This window comes from Saimiri boliviensis, chromosome 2, assembly GCF_048565385.1.
Source record: "Saimiri boliviensis isolate mSaiBol1 chromosome 2, mSaiBol1.pri, whole genome shotgun sequence".
Lineage (NCBI taxonomy): Eukaryota > Metazoa > Chordata > Mammalia > Primates > Cebidae > Saimiri > Saimiri boliviensis.
In genome coordinates, this window is record NC_133450.1 from 3890955 (window position 1) to 3910608 (window position 19654).

A 19654-nucleotide genomic window follows, 5' to 3' on the forward strand; every position below is an offset into this window, starting at 1 on the left:
TGGGAGGTTGAGGTAGGAGAATCGCTTGAACTGGGAGGCAGAGGTTGTAGTGAGCTGAGATTATGCCATTGCACTCCAGCCTGGCAAGACTCCATCTCACAAAAAAAAAAAAGAAACAAAAAGAAAAAAAAAACTGTTTAAGTACCAGGAAGCTTGTCAAGCTCACAATGGTGGATTCACATTTTCCAAAATTCTAACTTTTGCTTGAAAGCTCAAATTTTATCATTGGTAACAAATGCTGCCAGCTGCTTCTATGGAGTGACAGTTTCACTTTATTTATTATTGAGAAACGTCTGCTAAATACCAATTGGAATAATCACAGTTTGTCAGTCTTTCAAGTAAAAATGGCATTCTGTTAAAAAAGCAGCTAGTTTGATTGACAACTCAATCACACAAGCATTCATCCTTAAAGAAACCCATCATCCTTTGGTACGAAGCAGAAGTGCTTTCTACATGCTCCCCTTTCATAACACAAAATATCAAAAATATGAAAGATATATACTACTCATAGATTGACAGTTAATACAAATATTTTTTACTATTCCATCAAGGTCATTCATAAATTAAATGTTTTTAAATTGCAAATACACGGCAATGAAGAATACAATGCTAGCCTGGGGAACATACTGAGATGCTGTCTCTACAAAAAAAATAAAAAATTAGCTGGGCGTGACGGTACATGCTTGTAGTTCCAGCTTCTTGGGAGGCTGAGGTGGGAGGATGGTTTGAGCCTGGGAGGTCAAGGCTGCAGTGTCAGGGAGGAAAAACTTTTCCTCTGCTTTTTCAGGTTCATTGATTAGAGGTCTGTAAATTAAACTGACAAAGGACAGAATAACAGGAGAAAAGGCACACAACTTTTATGAGTTTTTACATGCATGGGAGTTCACAGAAAAGAAATGAAACTCAAAGAATTAGATATGGGGATTTACATACCATTTTAACAAAGAAAAAAGGGTTTGGGCATCAAGATCAAGGGTGACAAATTGTGGGGAAGTGGCTAGGAAATATATGGGGAATGAATGGACGATAAAGGTTATTTTAGTAAGGTCTGTTTATGCAAACTCATCTTGGTGTTCACAAAGAGAAATCGACGCTTTGTTTTTTGCAGCTAAGAGGAAAGCAGAGAACTCTTCCTGCAACTGTTGATTCCCAGTTGCATTCCGCTCAAAATAGTCCTTCTGCCAAAGTGGCTTATTTTGGAGTGGCATATTTTGATCCTCTCGGGCACTACTGCCTTAACTTGTACCAAAGCAATGACAGATTCACTTGCCATTGCTTTCGAGCAGTCTCAGTCATAATAACACAGCATTTGAATGAAAAGGGCATAGAAGCTGGGTATGGCGGCTCATGCCTGGAATCCTAGAACTTTGGGAGGCCGAAGTGCACAGATCACCTGAGGTCAGGAGTTCGAGTCCAGCCTGACTGATATGGAGAAACCCTGTCTCTACTAACAATACAAAAATTAGCTGGGTGTGGTGGCGTTTGTCTGTAGTCCCAGCTACTCCGGAGGCTGAGGCAGGAGAATTGCTTGAACCTGGGAGATTGCAGTGAGATGACTCTGTGCCACTGCCCTCCAGCCTGGGTACAGAGCGAGGCTCCATCTCAAAAAAAAAAAAAGAAAGGAAGAAAGAAAGAAAAGGGCATAAAATGTCTTAGTATTAGGCTGGGCGCGGTGGCTCACACCTGTAATCCAAGCACTTTGGAGGCCAAGGCAGGCAGATCACCTGAGGTTGGGAGTTCAAGACCAGCCTGACCAACATGGTGAAACCCTGTCTTAAATAAATAAATAAATAAAAGAAAAAAAAGTCTTAGTATTATCATAAACATAGTTTCGACCTTGCAGATCTCTAAGTATCTTGGGGACCTCCAGGGTCCATAGGCCATACTTTCACAACACTCCTCTTCTGTATTGTATTGCTTGTTTGTTTACTTTAACCAACAAATGAATAATTTTTTTGAGACAGGATCTTGCTCTGTTACCCAGACGGGAGTGCACACCACCATGCCCAGCTGATTTTTGTATTTTTTGTAGAGATGGGGTTTCACCATGTTGCCCAGGGTGGTCTCAAACTCCTGAGTTCAAGTGATCCTCCCACCTTGGCCCCCTAAAGTGTCAAGATTACAGGTGGGAACCACCATATCCAAATAAACAACTTTAAAGCACCCCTTCCATGGCTCCCCACTGCTGAGTGTAAGTACAGATGCCTTGGCCTAAGATCCAAAGCCTTATTAAGTGACTGGCTAAGTTACAAAAGCTACCGGGATTCTCAGGCATATTTGCATGCATTTCTGTCCCTGCACATCCATCTCTATTTTCTCCCAAGCATTCTTTTTGTTTGTTTGTTTTTTTGAGAAGAAGTCTCACTGTTGCCCAGGCTGGAGTGTAGTAGTGCGATCTTGGCTCACTGCAACCTCTGCCTCACTGCAACCTCCGCCTCGTAGGTTCAAGTGATTCTCCTGCCTCAGCCTCCCGAGTAGCTGAGACTACAGGTGCGTACCACCACCCTGGCTGATTTTTTGTATTTTTAGTAGAGATGAGGTTTCACCTTGTCAGCCAGGATGGTCTCGATCTCCTGACCTCGTGATCTGCCCGCCTTGGCCTCCCAAAATGCTGGGATTACAGGCATGAGCCACTGTGCCCGGCCTCTCCTAAGCATTCTTTAAGTCCAAGCCCTACAATCAATCTCCCTAACTCCTCCAACTAAAGGCCATTGTGACTCTGATTAATGAAGGGCTGCAGATACACATGTGGGGTGGGACGCATGGCAACTCACCAGGCATCCTCCCAGGGCTTAGTCTGCCATATGATCTCTGGTGCCAGACCTAAAAATGTGTGTGGGAGCAATGGCGGCAGGTGCTGGGGAGAGGGGAGGTCTCCTAGGAATTCTGGAATGCACCAAAAAAGGCCACTCCCTTCTGTTGCCAAGGTACTATCTCTCTCTATGCTCTAGGCCAGGGGTGTCTGGGGATGGTTCTTGTGAGGGGTGACTGGGAACCCTAGTGGGGCAGGCCTAGTGCTGCCAGATAAAATACAGAAAGCTTAGTTAAAATTAGATTTAAAATAACAACTACTCTTTTAGTGTAAGCATATCCCAAATATTGCATGGGACCTCCTCATTCTAAAAAAAAAATTAAGTGCTAGGCTGGGCGCGGTGACTTACACCTGTAATCCCAGCACTTTGGGAGGCCAAAGCAGGTGAATCATGTGGTCAGGAGTTCAAGACCAGCCTAATCAACATGGTGAAACCATCTCTACTAAAAATACAAAAATTAGCCGGGCACAGTGGCGGACCCCTGTAATCCCGGATATTCGGGAGGCTGAAGCAGGAGAATCACTTGAACACAGGAGGCAGAGGTTGCAGTGAGCTGAGATCCGTCATTGCACTCCAGCCTGGGCAGCAGAGTAAGACTCCGTCTCAAAAAAAAAGGCCAGGAGCTGTGGAGCACGCCTGTAATCCCAGCACTTTAGGAGGCCAAGGCAGGCGAATTCACGAGGCCAGTTAGGAGTTCAAGACCAGCTTGACTAACATGGTGAAACCCCCGTCTCTACTAAAGGTACAAAAACATTAGCTAGGGCCGGGCGCGGTGGCTCAAGCCTGTAATCCCAGCACTTTGGGAGGCCGAGGCGGGCGGATCACAAGGTCAAGAGATCGAGACCATCCTGGTCAACATGGTGAAACCCCGTCTCTACTAAAAATACAAAAAATTAGCTGGGCATGGTGGTGCGTGCCTGTAATCCCAGCTACTCAGGAGGCTGAGGCAGGAGAATTGCCTGAACCCAGGAGGCGGAGGTTGCGGTGAGCCGAGATCGCGCCATTGCACTCCAGCCTGGGTAACAGGAGTGAAACTCCGTCTCAAAAAAAAAAAAAAAAAAAAACATTAGCTGGGCATGGTAGCGCGCCTGTAATCCCAGCTACTTGGGAGGCTGAGGCAGGAGAATCACTGGAACTCGAGAGACGGAGGTTGCAGTGAGCAGTGATCGTGCCATTGCACTCCAGCCTGGGCGACAGGGAGAGACTATGTCTCAAATAAATAAAAAAATAAATAAATAAAAATTCAATGTTTATCTGAAATTCAAAATGGAGTTCTGTTCCAGGCATGGTGGCTCGGGCCTGTAATCCTAGCACTTTGGGAGGCCGAGGTGGGTGGATCACCTGAGGTCAGGAGTTCAAGACCAGCCTGGCCATCATGGTGAAACCTCATCTTTAAAAAAATAAATAAATAAAAATAAATGGAGTCCTGTATTGTTTGCTAAATCTGGCGTCCCCACGCAGTCCATTGCTCTTCAGCTCGGCGAGCAAAGTGGTCCCTCTTCACTTACCTGGCCACCTACTAAACCTTCCCGGACCTGGTCCTGGCTGCCTCTAAGCAGCACAGCCCGCTGAAAGGAACCCTTCCCAACCCAAAGCTGCCCAGAGCCTGGGAGCAGAAGCAAACTGCACGCTGGGACGGGGATGGCAGATTCGGCTATGCCTTTGGACAACTAACTTCTCTCGGAGAAGGGGCTGTCTCTCACAGCCAGGACTTCCGGGGCCACCTACGCGGACACACCCTCCTTCCTTGACCCACTTCTTCTCCCCACTCCCCGCTCCTGCCCAGCCCTCTCTCTAGCCTTTCTGGGTTGCCGTCTCTACAACTCCCCTGTGCCAGGACTGGTTGTCAATCCTGCAGAAACTAAAGCCCAGTCCTGCCCCTGGGAGGCCTGGGTGTCTGGGATTCCCGTGGTGGGATGGGTCTGGCCCGAGGTTGGAGGCAATGATGGCTCTCCCTCCCACACAGAGGCTTCTCTACCAGCAGCCGCTTGGCCTTTTCTCCTTTCAAGTACCCCAGGGCAAACTCTCCTTCCCTCTGGGAAGACTTCTTCCTTCCAAAGGTCCCAGAGGCGGATGTGTCCTCCAGCCTGAAGCCGTCACTTTTCTCCATTCTCATGACCTTGCCCCCTTCCCTGTGAAGGGTCTTGTTATGCTGAAGGCACCTTTCCCTCCTTCCAGGCTGGCGTTTCCAGCATCCCCACGGAAACTGAAAATGCCTGCTGCTGAACCGTCTGGCCACATGGCTCCAATCTGCCCTCTCTCCCACCCGCAGATTCCCCTCCCGGAAGGAGCCACAGGGAAAGAGGGTTAGGCAAGGTATCCCTGGCGTGATAATGTAATAGTGGCTGTGTTTCATGCCACTAAGTCTTGGGGTGTTTTGTTACATAACTGGAACATGTTTGATCACAGGCTCCATCATCCTGCCCCAGGCACAGCCTCGGGGTGGTGTGTGGGAGCTGCTGAACGCCTGTCCAAACTCTATGCTCCCGCCATGTCCCTCTGCACAGACAGCCCCCATTGGCCATCCTTTGGGCCTAGAAGTGCCTATCCTGCTTCCCCTGGGAAGCAATATGGGGTGGAGGCCAGCTCAGGTCTGGAAAGTGCACTTGGGGCCTTGTGGGCAGAGGACCCAGAGAGTGGTCTAGAAGAAGGCTCCACGTGGGTTGAACCCTTAGTCCCAGTGGGCCAAGAAGCAGGCAGCAGAGGACCAGAGTGAGGCTGTCTAAAGCATACGGTTAGACAGGAGCCCCATGCCGCAGCTAAGGGCAGTACTGGCTGAGCACTTCATATCTTTCATCTCTTTTTTTATTTTTCTTCTTTTTTTCTTTTATAAAGACAGGGTTTCATCATGTTGGTCAGGCTGGTCTTGAACTCCCGACCTCAGGTGATCTGCCCACCTTGGCCTCCAAAGTGCTTGGATTACAGGCGTGAGCCACCACGCCCTGCCTTTTTAATTTTTTTTTGAGATGGAGTCTCGCTCCGAAGCCCAGGCTGGAGTGCAGTGGTGTGATCCAGGCTCACTGCAACCTCCACCTCCCGGGTACCAGTTTGAGCAATTCTCCTACCTCAGTCTTCCAAGTAGCTGGGATTACAGGCACGAGCCACCATGCCCAGCTAATTTTTTTTTTTTTTTTTTTTTTTTTTTTTTTTTTGAGACGGAATTTCGCTTTTGTTACCCAGGCTGGAGTGCAATGGCGCGATCTGGGCTCACCACAATCTCCACCTCCTGGGTTCAGGCAATTCTCCCGAGTAGCTGGGATTACAGGCACGCACCACCATGCCCAGCTAATTTTTGTATTTTTAGTAGAGACGGGGTTTCACCATGTTGACCAGGATGGTCTCGATCTCTTGACCTCGTGATCCGCCCGCCTCGGCCTCCCAAAGTGCTGGGATTACAGGCGTGAGCCACTGCGCCCAGCCAATTTTTGTATTTTTTAGTAGAGACAAGTTTTCACCATCTCTGGTCTTGAACTCCTGACCTTGTGATCCGCCTGCCTCAGCCTCCCAAAGTGCTGGGATTACAGGCGTGAGCCACCGCACCCGGCCTTCATCTCTTGTTTGTTTGATTGAGAGATAGGAACTTCTTCGGTTGCCCAGGCTGGAGTGCAGTGACTCTTCCCGGGCACAATCACAGCTCACTGCAGCCTCAAACTCACCTCGGGTGACTGTCCCACCTCAGCCTCCCAAGTAGCTGGGACTACGGACATGAGTGACTGCATCCAGCACTATCCATCATTGCTTGATCCTCACCCAGTCCTGCTCCACTGGGCTCATCTTCATTGCCCCAATGAGAGCACCACGCCTTGTAGAAAGCCAGCCGCCTGCCCAGGGTTCTTGGACTGGGTGAAGCCAAGGCCAGGAACTCTCCATTATACCACGCGGCCTCAAAGACCCTGTCATTGGTTCAAAGATACTTGATTGAGCATTTTGTAGAATGGCTTTAGTTTTGTTTAAAATCAACATCACCATCCCCCAACCCCCCACCACACACACACACACACACACACACAAAGATGACTGGGCACAGTGGCTTACACCTGTGATCCTAGCACTTTGGGAGACCAAGGCAGGTGGATTGCCTGAGCTCAACAGTTCGAGCCCAGCCTGGGCAACATGGCAAAACCCTATCTCTACTAAAAATACAAAAATAGGCCGGGCGCGGTGGCTCAAGCCTGTAATCCCAGCACTTTGGGAGGCCGAGGCAGGTGGATCACGAGGTCGAGAGATCGAGACCAACCTGGTCAACATGGTGAAACCCCGTCTCTACTAAAAATACAAAAAATTAGCTGGGCATGGTGGCATGTGCCTGTAATCCCAGCTACTCAGGAGACTGAGGCAGGAGAATTGCCTGAACCCAGGAGGCGGAAGTTGCGGTGAGCCGAGATCGCGCCATTGCACTCCAGCCTGGGTAACAAGAGCGAAACTCCGTCTCAAAAAAAAAAAATATATTAGCCATGCATGGTGGCGTGCACCTGTAGTCCCAGCTTCCCGGGAGGCTGATTCAGGAGAATTGCTTGAACCTGGGAGGCAGAGGTTGTGGTGAGCTGAGATCGTACCACTGCACTCCAGCCTGGGCGACAGAAGGAGACTCTGTCTCCAAATAAATAAATAAATAAATAAACGTCAAAACTAAAACAACTTTAGGCTATAACTGGGGAGCCTGAAATAGGAAGACCTGGCCTTGATCCTAGGGGATGAGGCCAAAACACAGAGGCTGTAGGGATCCAGCTACTTAACTGCTGTCCAGCCAGGAGCACAGTTCCTTTGCAGGTCCCCAGACCACACTGGTGGAGCCTTATCTATCTCTATAGCTCCCCATCAAAGGGATCACTTTATCAGCTGCGCAGTCTTTAAGCCCAACGTCCACACCAGGACTCTCTTTTAAACCAGTTTGACCTTGAGGGGGCAGTCCCGCTTCTTATCTATGTTTTGTTTCGTGTTGGCTTCCTGGCGGGTTATCAGGGAGACTTTGGTTTCTCTGTCTTCTGTTATCTCCCTGCTGGGTTTCAAAGCTGCCCCCTCAGCTACTCCTAGCCTGAGCTGTGTCTTCTGCAGGGACAGAGAGCTGGAGGGGGAAGGGACCGCAGCTGGACTCTGCCAGAGCCTTCCCTTCCAGCCGCTGTCTCCTGGGCACCTACCCCCAACGCCTGGAACTTGCCAGCTGTCATCAAGGCTGGCTGGGTGTCACTTGTGCCTTCTCCAGGGACATATAATGTCTAGAGAGTGGGCTTCATAGGGCCAAGATCAGGGGGAAGGAGAGGGGTTCAAAACCCCCTTTACAAAAATTATAACTGAGGAAATTATGACAGTAAAAGATCAGACCTGACCGACTCCACCTTGCTTCTAACCTTTAAGCTGTCCTGGTTCATTCCTGGGCACAGGCCAAACTAACTTTGGGAAGGAATTCGGTTTATGGTTTGACTCTGAAACAAAATTGATAATAGATCTTTCCTGTAAAGACTCCCTTCTTCCCTGAGGACCCGCCTGCCTTTGCAGAACTAACAAATTAGCTGCGAGATTAGAAATTACGGTTTAAAGCTGGGGGCATCCTGGGTGGGATGGCAGAACTGGCTGAGCCAGATTACCGGTCTGGGTGATGCCAGCTGATCCATCCAGTGCAGGGTCTGCAAAATGTCTCAAGTGCTCACCTGGGTTTTACAATGACGATATTATCCCCAGGAGCAATTTGGGAAGGTTCAGTTTGGAGCCAGAGGCTGCATCTGCATGACCCTTAAACTGTAACTCCTCATCTTGTAGCTTGTCGCTATGTTGGAAACCAAGGAAATGACAGGCATGCTATTGCTACAAATTTACTTACAAATACCAAGGCACACTTTACCTGTCTGGGATGAAGTTTCACTCTGTCGGCCTGGCTGGAGTGCAGTGGCACCGTCTTGGCTCACTGTAACCTCTGCCTCCCGGATTCATGAGATTCTCCTGCCTCAGCCTCCTGAGTAGCTGGGACTTCAGGTGTGCGCCACCACGACCAGTTAATTTTTGTATTTTTAGTAGAGATGGGGTTTCACCATGATGGCCAGGCTGGTCTCGAACTCCTGACCTTGTGATCCACCCGCCTCAGCCTCCCAAAGTGCTGGGATTACAGGCGTGAGCTACTGTGCCCAGCCCGTCTGTGCTACTCTTTTTTTTTTTTTTTTTTTTTGAGACGGAGTTTCGCTCTTGTTACCCAGGCTGGAGTGCAATGGCGTGATCTTGGCTCACTGCAACCTCCGCCTCCTGGGCTCAGGCAATTCTCCTGCCTCAGCCTCCTAAGTAGCTGGGATTATAGGCACGCGCTACCATGCCCAGCTAGTTTTTTGTATTTTTAGTAGAGACGGGGTTTCACCATGTTGACCAGGATGGTCTCGATCTCTCGACCTCGTGATCCACCTGCCTCGGCCTCCCAAAGGGCTGGGATTACAGGCTTGAGCCACCGCGCCCGGCCACCCGTCTGTGCTACTCTTAACTTTCCAGTTTATATATATATATTGAGACAGAGTCTCGCTCTGTTGCCCAGGCTGGAGTGCAGTGGGTCGGTCTTGGCTCACTGCAACCTCTGCCTCCCAGGTTCAAGCAATTCTCTTACCTCAGCCTCCCAAGTAGCTGGGAGTACAGGTGTGTACCACCATGCCCAGCTAATTTTTGTATGTATATATATTTTCTGCTTTCTTTTTTCTTTTATCTTACTTAAAATTCTTGGAGTATAATTTTTGTATTTTTAGTAGAGGCGTGGTTTCACCATATTGGTCAGGCTGATCTTGAACTCCTGACCTCATGATCCACCCGCCTTAGCCTCCCAAAGTGCTGGGATTACAGGCGTGAGGCACTGTGCCCGGCCTCTCCATTTCTTAAGTCTGGCAGCCATGCTAGTTACTTTTAATTGGCTGACAGAGACCTTGTATTTTTTTTTTTCATTTTGGCTATTGTGGAGTCTGAAAAAAGGATAGAAAGAGCAGATTCAGCCAGGCACGGCTACTCATGCCTGTAATTCCAGCACTTTGGGAGGCTGCGGCAGGCAAATCACTTGAGGTCTGGAGTTTGAGATTAGCCTGGCCAACATGGCAAAACCCCATCTCTACAAAAATTAGCTCGGTGTGGTGGTGCATGCCTGTAATCCCAACTACTTGGGAGGCTGAGTCAGGAGAATTACTTGAACCTGGGAGGTGGAGGCTGCAGTGAGCCAAGATCACGCCACTGCCCTCCAGCCTGGGTGACAGAGTGAGACTCCATCTCACACACACAAAAAAGAAATAAAGAAGAGATCCATTTTTATTCATACTTCCACAGATCCTGGATGAGCCCCCAAAATGTTACAGGATCCTTGGGATGTCACTTTGCCAGCTGGAAACCTCTGTGGCCAGTGGCACCTTTGCCTGAGTTTTGCTCTGGCCTGCTGGGCTCATTTTGCCCACTCGCCCTGGCAGGCTGCCCTCGGCTCATGCTACTGGCCTGGATCCCACACCTGCCAAGGGTGAGTCAGGCGTAAAGTAACGAGGGGTGTGTGAGTGAAAATGAGGTTCAGCCACTGTGCACAACCAGACACTGGCTGCTGCAGAGTAGGAAGCTTCAGGTGCTGACACGGGCAATGGCTCCCGGCAAGGCTGCAGCTGGCCCAGGTGTGCCACAAGGAGCTTCCACAGCTGACATGGAGAATGTGGTGGTGCCTGGAAGCTTGGCGATGCCAAGAACCACAAAACCCTAAAGAGGGTGTCACGGCCCTGGCTTGGGGAGCTCCTCAGTCTAGGCTCCCTGAAGGACTGCAGCTCTTCTCTCCTTCTCTCTTCTCTCCTTCTTGTCATGTACAACACGATGAGCAAGAGCCACGTGGCAGCCCTGTTGGTGATAGAGCTCTTTTAGCCCTGCCATTTGGCCGGTCCCAAGTTCTTGTCCTGCATCCAGGAAGAAGGAGGTATACAGACAAGTGGAGGGTGAGCAAGACCAAGGGGAGCTTTACTGAGTGACAGAACCGCTCAGAGGAGACCCGCAGTGGGTAGCTCTTCCCTGAAGCTACTGAGTGTTCAGCTCTCAGGAGAGAGGGTGGGTCCTTTTTGCGCTGGTCGTCCCGTTGTCTCTTCAGCTCTCAGCAGAGAAGGTAGCTCCTCTCTGCAGCTGTTGTCCCATTGTCTTCTCAAGTCTGGCTGAATCCAGGGCTTTTTTTTTTTTTTTTTTTGAGACAGAGTTTCGCTCTTGTTACCCAGGCTGGAGTGCAATGGCACGATCTCGGCTCACCGCAACCTCCACCTCCCGGGTTCAGGCAATTCTCCTGCCTCAGCCTCCTGAGTAGCTGGGATTACAGGCACGCGCCACCATGCCCAGCTTATTTTTTGTATTTTTAGTAGAGACGGGGTTCCACCATGTTGACCAGGATGGTCTCAATCTCTTGACCTCGTGATCCACCCGCCTCGGCCTCCCAAAGTGTTGGGATTACAGGCATGAGCCACCGCGCCCGGCCTGAATCCAGGGCTTTTATATGTCTTAGAGGGGAGGAAGCATGTGTCGACCGGTCTGTGGGCAGCCATGTGCAACCCCAGAAAAAGCACCACAAGTTCCCACTCTGGTTTGTGAGACCAGCAGCCTGGCCCCCAGCTTCACGTCCTCCCCAGCTTGAAGGTGGGACTTCACTGGGGAACCTTCCGTTTCTGCCGAGGAGCCTGTCTCCTGCCTCTGTTCCTGATGCCCACGCTGTTCAAGCCAAGGCGTATCTGGAGGCCAGTGCCAAGCGGCCCTCAGTGCCCCCTCAGCCTCCCTCTGGTGCTTATCAGTGCCCAAAGTCAGGAGGGGACCGAGGTGGCAGGGGGCAGGCAAGTCAGCACTGCCCCAAGTGTGCACACAGCTGACCAGACTGTGACAGTGCCCAGGCTTGGCCCCAACCTTGCTCTGAGATTGGAGCAGGTGCCAGGAGTGGAGAGAGGCCAGGTAGTGAGAGAAGACACCTCTGAGCCTACAGGGGCAAGACACCTCAGAGCCCCTTCCTGGGTCTCCAAGAGTACAGAGATGCCTGAGTCCACGGCTGCAGCTGCTCCTGGAAATGTGGGGCTCCTACCTGCTCCTGGCCCCCAATAACACAGGGAGGCCTGGGTCCACAGCTGTGACTTGGGTGGCTGCAACCATGCCCAGTACTGCCAGGCTCCTGCCTGCTCCTGGCTCTTGCTGGCTCCTCGGAGTGTGGCACCAGCCTGGGCCCAGCTCCATGTTAGAGCCCCTTTTTGCCCGCCCCTCCATGCTCAATTACACTGCTCCCCAGCCAGTGAGTGACTCAGCCCAGCCCCATTGCAGTGGCTCCCAGAGTGGTGGGCTCTAGGGGGCTCCCAGGGGGCGGCTCCAGGGACTGCCCAGCTCCCCTCTGTATTTTCCTTGCAGCAGCCATGGGCAAGGTGCAGGTGGTGCTGTGGCCCCAGCCAACCCCACATATACAAACCCAAGGCTCTTGGGGCTGGCCCCATAAGTCCCAGCTGTGCCTTTGGCTGAGTGTGTGTGGGCTCACAGGACACAGTGGGTAGCAAGGTTGAGGCCGAGGTGGAGGCTCTGGGTCTGGGAGCAGGTTCTGTGCAGCTATGAGAGGATGGGGTGGTGCAGTCTACTGTCTCACGGATGCAAGGAACAGGGGACATGGGCCACAGGGGTCACACCACTGCCACTGCTGCTCCCACAGCTGCTCCTGCCACCACTGCCCATGCCTCACACTGCTGCCAGTGTGATGGCAGCAGCCACTTCAGATGGCTCACTGCTGCCATCAGAAGCACAACAGAGGTTTTTTTTTTTTTTTTTATGACACTGTTCTGTTCTAAAAACAAACAAACAAACAAACAAACAACTGTAGCCAGGTGCAGTGGTTCATGCCTGTAATCCCAATACTTTGGGAGGCTAAGGCAGGTGGATCACAATGTCAGAAGTTCAAGACCAGCCTGGCCAAGATGGTGAAACCCCATCTCTAAGAAAAAAATATATATATAAACATTGCTGATCCTTTTCGTTTTTCACAGCCAAGAAAACTTCTTCTGAGCTATTTTCAGCTTTTAGCAATTGAGTATATTCCTGTGAACAAAATTTGAAGCATATTTGTTTCTCTTTACCTAATTTTGCCAGATTTTGGAAACTATTTGTGAGTATTCTTAATTTATGGCAATATCATTATTTGCATAAGTGCAATAAGAATGTTTTCTTTTGCAGGCCAGGCGCGATGGCTCATGCCTGTAATTCCAGAATTTTGGGAGGCCAAGGCAGGTGGATCATGAGGTCAAGAGATCGAGACCGTCCTGGTCAACATGGTGAAACCCCATCTCTACTAAAAATACAAAAAATTAGCTGGGCATGGTGGCGCGTGCCTGGAATCCCAGCTACTCGGGAGGCTGAGGCAGGAGAATTGCCTGAACCCAGGAGGCGGAGGTTGCGGTGAGCCGAGATCGCGCCATTGCACTCCAGCCTGGGTAACAAGGGCGAAACTCAGTCTAAAAAAAAAAAAAGAATGGCCGGGCGCGGTGGCTCAAGCCTGTAATCCCAGCACTTTGGGAGGCCGAGGCAGGTGGATCACAAGGTCAAGAGATCGAGACCATCCTGGTCAACATGGTGAAACCCCGTCTCTACTAAAAGTGCAAAAAATTAGCTGGGCATGGTGGCACGTGCCTGTAATCCCAGCTACTCAGGGGCTGAGGCAGGAGAATTGCCTGAGCCCAGGAGGCGGAGGTTGCGGTGAGCCGAGATCGCGCCATTGCACTCCAGCCTGGGTAACAAGGGCGAAACTCAGTCTCAAAAAAAAAAGAGTGTTTTCTTTTGCAACAGGACACAGTTGGAGAAACTGGTTATTTTGCCAAAACTTTGACTGGAATCACGTGCTTTCCTTTAAGGAATTAAACTTGACTTGTAGAGCCAGTAAAAGCCCCTTGGGAAAACTGGCCTTGTACCTTGCCTATATAGTCTGTGTACCGGGTTCCTGATTTGTGATAAGTAAAGAATGTCACTTTCCGACAGTTCCAGGAACCCCGAGTTATCTAGGGACCTCAAGAGGAGAGGAATTTACCCAACATATAGGCATTTGAGGGTACAAACCCATGGCTGGGCTTGGCTTTAAAAAAGTCTTATCTAAGATTCCTTATGGAACACAGTTCATCAAAGCCAATTTTATTTTTAAAATTTATTTTCATGTATTTATTTATTTATTTATTTTTGAGACGGAGTTTCGATCTTGTTACCCAGGCTGGAGTGCAATGGCGTGATCTCGGCTCACCGCAACCTCCGCCTCCTGGGTTCAGGCAATTCTCCTGCCTCAGCCTCCTGAGTAGCTGGGATTACAGGCACGTGCCACCATGTCCAGCTAATTTTTTGCACTTTTAGTAGAGACGGGGTTTCACCATGTTGACCAGGATGGTCTCGATCTCTCGACCTCGTGATCCACCCGCCTCGGCCTCCCAAAGTGCTGGGATTACAGGCTTGAGCCACCGCGCCCGGCCTTCATGTATTTATTTTTTTGAGATGGAGTTTTGCTCTTATTGCCCACCCAGGCTGGAGTGCAATGGCACAATCTTGGCTCACTGCAACCTCCACCTCCTGGGTTCAAGGGATTCTCCTGCCTCAGCCTCCCGAGCAGCTGGGATTACAGATGCCTACCACCACTCCCACAAAGCCAATTTTAAAAGCCTATGTGAAAAATAATTATTCAGTCTGTGCTGGCCAAGTATATTCTCCAAATGAATCAGTCCTGCTATAATTTGTTTTTAATAAAACTAAGAACTAGAGGCCGGTGCCATGGCTGACACCTATAATCCAAGCACTTTGGGAGGCTGAGGCGGGTGGATCACGAGGTCAAGAGATCGAGACGGTCCTGGTCAACATGGTGAAACCCCGTCTCTAATAAAAATACAAAAAAATTAGCTGGGCATGGTGGCACGGGTGGCGCCAGTAGTCCCAGCTACTTGGGAGGCTGAGGCAGGAGAATTGCTTGAAGCCAGGAGACAGAGGTTGCGGTGAGCCGAGATCACATCATTGCACTCCAGCCTGGGTAACAAGAGTGAAACTGTCTCAAAAAAAAAAAAAAAGAAAAAAAAAAAAGAAAAGAAAAAGAACTAGAGAGAGAAAAATTATGTTCCAAAAACTATAGTATACCTGTTGTTGTCTTTGAGTTTTCATTTTGATTTTTCTTCAATTTAGATCAAATCCTAATTTTTTTTTTTTTTAGACTACAAGTCCCCAAACTAATGCTTTCAAATCTTTACTTTTAAAACTGGATATTGCACTCCTCAACCTAGAATTCATTATTTATTTTATAGTACACTGTCCATTTAAATGCTGTACTGAAACTACAGATGATGAAGCCACCATGGCAAAATTACAACTGAGATAGTGAAAGAGATCTGACCCAAGTCCCTCTTGCTTCTAACCTCCAAGCTGTACTTATTCATTCCTGGGTGTAGGCTTAGCTGACTTTGGGAGGGACTTGGTTTATAGTTTATAGTTTTTTTTTTTTTTGAGACGGAGTTTCGCTCTTGTTACCCAGGCTGGAGTGCAATGGCACGATCTCGGCTCACCGCAACCTCCGCCTCCTGGGTTCAGGCAATTCTCCTGCCTCAGCCTCCTGAGTAGCTGGGATTACAGGCAAGCACCACCATGCCCAGCTAGTTTTTTTTGTATTTTTAGTAGAGACGGGGTTTCACCATGTTGACCAGGATGGTCTCGATCTCTCGACCTCGTGATCCACCCGCCTCGGCCTCCCAAAGTACTGGGATTACAGGCGTGAGCCACCACGCCGGGCCTTATAGTTTATAGTTTAAAACAAAGATGATGACAGGCCTTTCCCAAGGGAAATCCCTTTCTTGCCTGGGGACCAGACTGCCTTTGTAGGACTGACGAATTAGCCACAAGATTAGGAATTGTGGTTTAGGAGTTGTGCAGCTGGAGGCTACAAGATTCTGGCCCTCCAAAAACTGCTCTTAAGATCGGTGCTTGAGATATTTTACAGACCCTGCACTTGATCGATCAGCTGGCACCACCCAGATCCATAAACTGGTTCATCTGATCTTGTGGTCCCCACCCAGGAACTGACTCAGTGCAACAACTGTCTCTGACTTGACCAATCAGCACTCCCGGCTCACTGGCTACTCCCCATCCACCAGTTGTCCTTAAAAAACTCTGAAACGGGCCCGGCGCGGTGGCTAACGCCTGTAATCCCAACATTTTGGGAGGCTGAGGTGGGCGGATCACCTGAGGTCAGGAGTTCGAGACCAGCCTGGCCAACATGGAGAAACTCCATCTCTTAAAAACAAAACACAGCCGGGCGCGGTGGCTCAAGCCTGTAATCCCAGCACTTTGGGAGGCTGAGGCGGGTGGATCACGAGGTCAAGAGATCGAGACCATCCTGGTCAACATGGTGAAACCCCGTCTCTACTAAAAATACTAAAAATTAGCTGGACATGGCGGTGCGTTCCTGTAATCCCAGCTACTCAGGAGGCTGAGGCAGGAGAATTGCTTGAATCCAGGAGGCGGAGGCTGTGGTGAGCCGAGGTCGCGCCATTGCACTCCAGCCTGGGTAACAAGAGAGAAACTCCGCCTCAAAACAAACAAACAAACAAACAAAAAAACAAAACCAAACCTCTGAACCCTGCTGGGCATGCTACCTCACACCTGTAATCCTAGCACTTTGGGAGGCTGAGGCAGGTGGAATCACCTGAGGTCAGGAGTTTGAGACCATCCTGGTCAACATGGTGAAACCCCGTCTCTACTAAAAATACTAAAAATTAGCTGGACATGGCGGCGCGTTCCTGTAATCCCAGCTACTCAGGAGGCTGAGGCAGGAGAATTGCTTGAATCCAGGAGGCGGAGGCTGTGGTGAGCCGAGGTTGCGCCATTGTACTCCAGCCTGGGTAACAAGAGAGAAACTCCGCCTCAAAACAAACAAACAAACAAACAAACAAACAAAAACAAAAACAAACCTCTGAACCCTGCTGGGCATGCTACCTCACACCTGTAATCCTAGCACTTTGGGAGGCTGAGGCAGGTGGAATCACCTGAGGTCAGGAGTTCGAGAACAGTCTGACCAACATGGTAAAACCTCGTTTCTAAAAAAACAAAACAAAACAAAAAAACTCTGAACCCAGAATGCTCAGGGAGACTGAATTGAGTAATAAAACTCCAGTCTCCCGCACAGCTGGCTCTGTGTGAATTACTCTCTCTATTGCAATTCCCCTGTCTTGACAAATCGTCTCTGTCTAGGCAGTGGGCAAGGTGAACCCATTGACTGGTCACCATGAGAATACTAATGCCTTTGCCATGAAAGCGGTGGAACCCCAGCCACCCTGTGAGAGTGTGCTCAGACAGCTCAGACAGCTGCAAAGCAGGTCCACTCCTCACCTTGGGGTCAACACCTACCTCCCCTGTCAGCAGGAAGAGCGATCGATGGGTTTTTCTCATGTTCATAGCCCACACCTTAAGAATAAGGTGCTATAAGAAAAACAGAAAAGAGAAAAAGAAAAAATAATAATAATAATAATAAGGTACTATGAAACCCAAAGGGAGAGACTGAAACTGCCTTTGCAAAAATAGTAACTGAGAAAATTATGACGGTGAAAGAGATCAGATCTAATCAACTCCATCTTGCTTCTAATCATCAAGCTGTCCTGGTTCATTCCTAGGCATAGGCTGAACTAACTTTGGGCGGGAATTCAGTTCTTGGCTCGACTCTGAAACAAAATTGATAACAGCCCTTTCCCAAAAAAACCACCTTCTTGCCTGGGACCAGTCTGCCTTTAAAGGACTAACAAATTAGTTGCAAGATTACGGTTTAGCCGGGTACGGTGGCAGGTGCCTGCAGTCTCGGCTACTTGGGAGGCTGAGGTGGGAGGATCACTTCAGCACAGGAGTTCTGGGCTGTAGTGTGCTATGCCAATCGGGTGTCTGTACTAAGTTCGGCATCAATATGGTGACCTTCCAGGAGCGGGGGACCATCAGGTTGCCTAAGGAGGGGTGAACTGGCCCAGGTCGGAAGTGGAACAGGTCGAAACTCCTGTGCTGATCAGTAGTGGGATCGCACCTGTGAATAGCCACTGCACTCTAGCCTGGGCCACATAATGAGACCCTGTCTCTTAAAAAACAAAATTATGGCCGGGCGCGGTGGCTCAAACCTGTAATCCCAGCACTTTGGGAGGCCGAGGCGGGTGGATCATAAGGTCAAGAGATCGAGACCATCCTGGTCAACATGGTGAAACCCCGTCTCTACTAAAAATACAAAACATTAGCTGGGCATGGTGGCGCGTGCCTGTGATCCCAGCTACTCAGGAGGCTGAGGCAGGAGAATTGCCTGAACCCAGGAGGCAGAGGTTGCGGTGAGCCGAGATCGTGCCATTCCACTCCAGCCTGGGTAACAAGAGCGAAACTCCATCTCAAAAAAAAAAAAAAAAATTATGGTTTAAAGCAGGGTGAGGTGGCTCACCTCTGTAATCCCAGAACATTGGGAGGCTGACTGCTGGGGAATTGCCTGAGGTCAGGAGTTCGAGACCAGCTTGGCCAGCACTGTGAAAACCCATTTCTACTAAAAATAGAAAAATAAGCTGGGCATGGCGGTATGCATCTGTAATCCCAGTTACTCGGGAGGCTGAGGCAAGAGAATTGCTTGAACCCAGGAAGCAGAGGCTGCACCGAGACTGCACTCCAGCCTGGGCAACAGAGCAATACTTCCATCTAAAAAAAAAAAAAAATTATGGTTTAGGGGACATGCGGACTCTGGTTCCAAGAGTCTGAACCTCGCCAAATTCCTCCTGAGAATAACATCACTGTTGTAAAACCGAAGATCAGTGTTTGAGATATTTTGCAGACCCTGCGCTGGATGGATCAGCTGACACCACCCAGACTGGTAATTAGCTCAGTCAGTTCTGCCATCCCACCCAGGAACAGAAGACAAGGAGAAAAAACTCAATTCGACCCCCCGTGATTCCATCTCCAATCCAACCAATCAGCACTCCCCACTTGCCTAGCCCCCGCCCACCAAATTATCTGCCCCACAGCTGGCTCTGCATGAATTACTCTCTCCATGGCATTTCCTCTGTCTTGTTAAATCAGCTTTGTCTAGGCAGTGGGCAAGGTGAACCCATTGGATGGTCACAGGTTCACAGAGCGGCCACTTTTTTTTAAAAATTAAGGAAACCACCATAGACTTCTCACTTCATCTTTGTATGTTTGTTTACCAACCACAATATAAAAAGCAACTTTTTGCTTATAAAAACACAGGATAGGCCGGGCGCGGTGGCTCACGCCTATAATTCCAGCACTTCGGGAGGCCGAGGCGGGTGGATCATGAGGTCAAGAGATCGAGACCATCCTGGTCAACATGGTGAAACCCCGTCTCTACTAAAAATACAAAAATTAGCTGGGCATGGTGGCACACATCTGTAGTTCCAGCTACTCAGGAGGCTGAGGCAGGAGACTTGCTTGAATGCAGGAGGCAGAGGTTGCAGTGAGCCGAGACCGCGCCATTGCACTCCAGCCTGGGTAACAAGAGCAAAACTCCATCTCAAAAAAAAAAAAAAGACAGGATATTTTAACTCCCAATGAGTAGGAAAGATGTAATGTCAGATTAAAATGACTGTGTTCTCGTCGAGCGAGGTGGTTCATGCCATTAATCCAAGCACTTTGGGAGGCCGAGGCAGGTGGATCACTTGAGGTCAGGAGTTCGAGACCAGCCTCCCAACATGGTGAAATCCCGTCTCTACAAAAATGCAAAAATTAGCCTGGTGTGGTGGTGCATGTCAGTAGTCCCAGCTACTCTGGAGGCTGAAGCAGGAGAATCACTTGAACCAAGGAGGCAGAGGTTTAAGTGAGCTGAGATCCTGTCACTGTACTTCAGCCTGGGTGACAGAGGG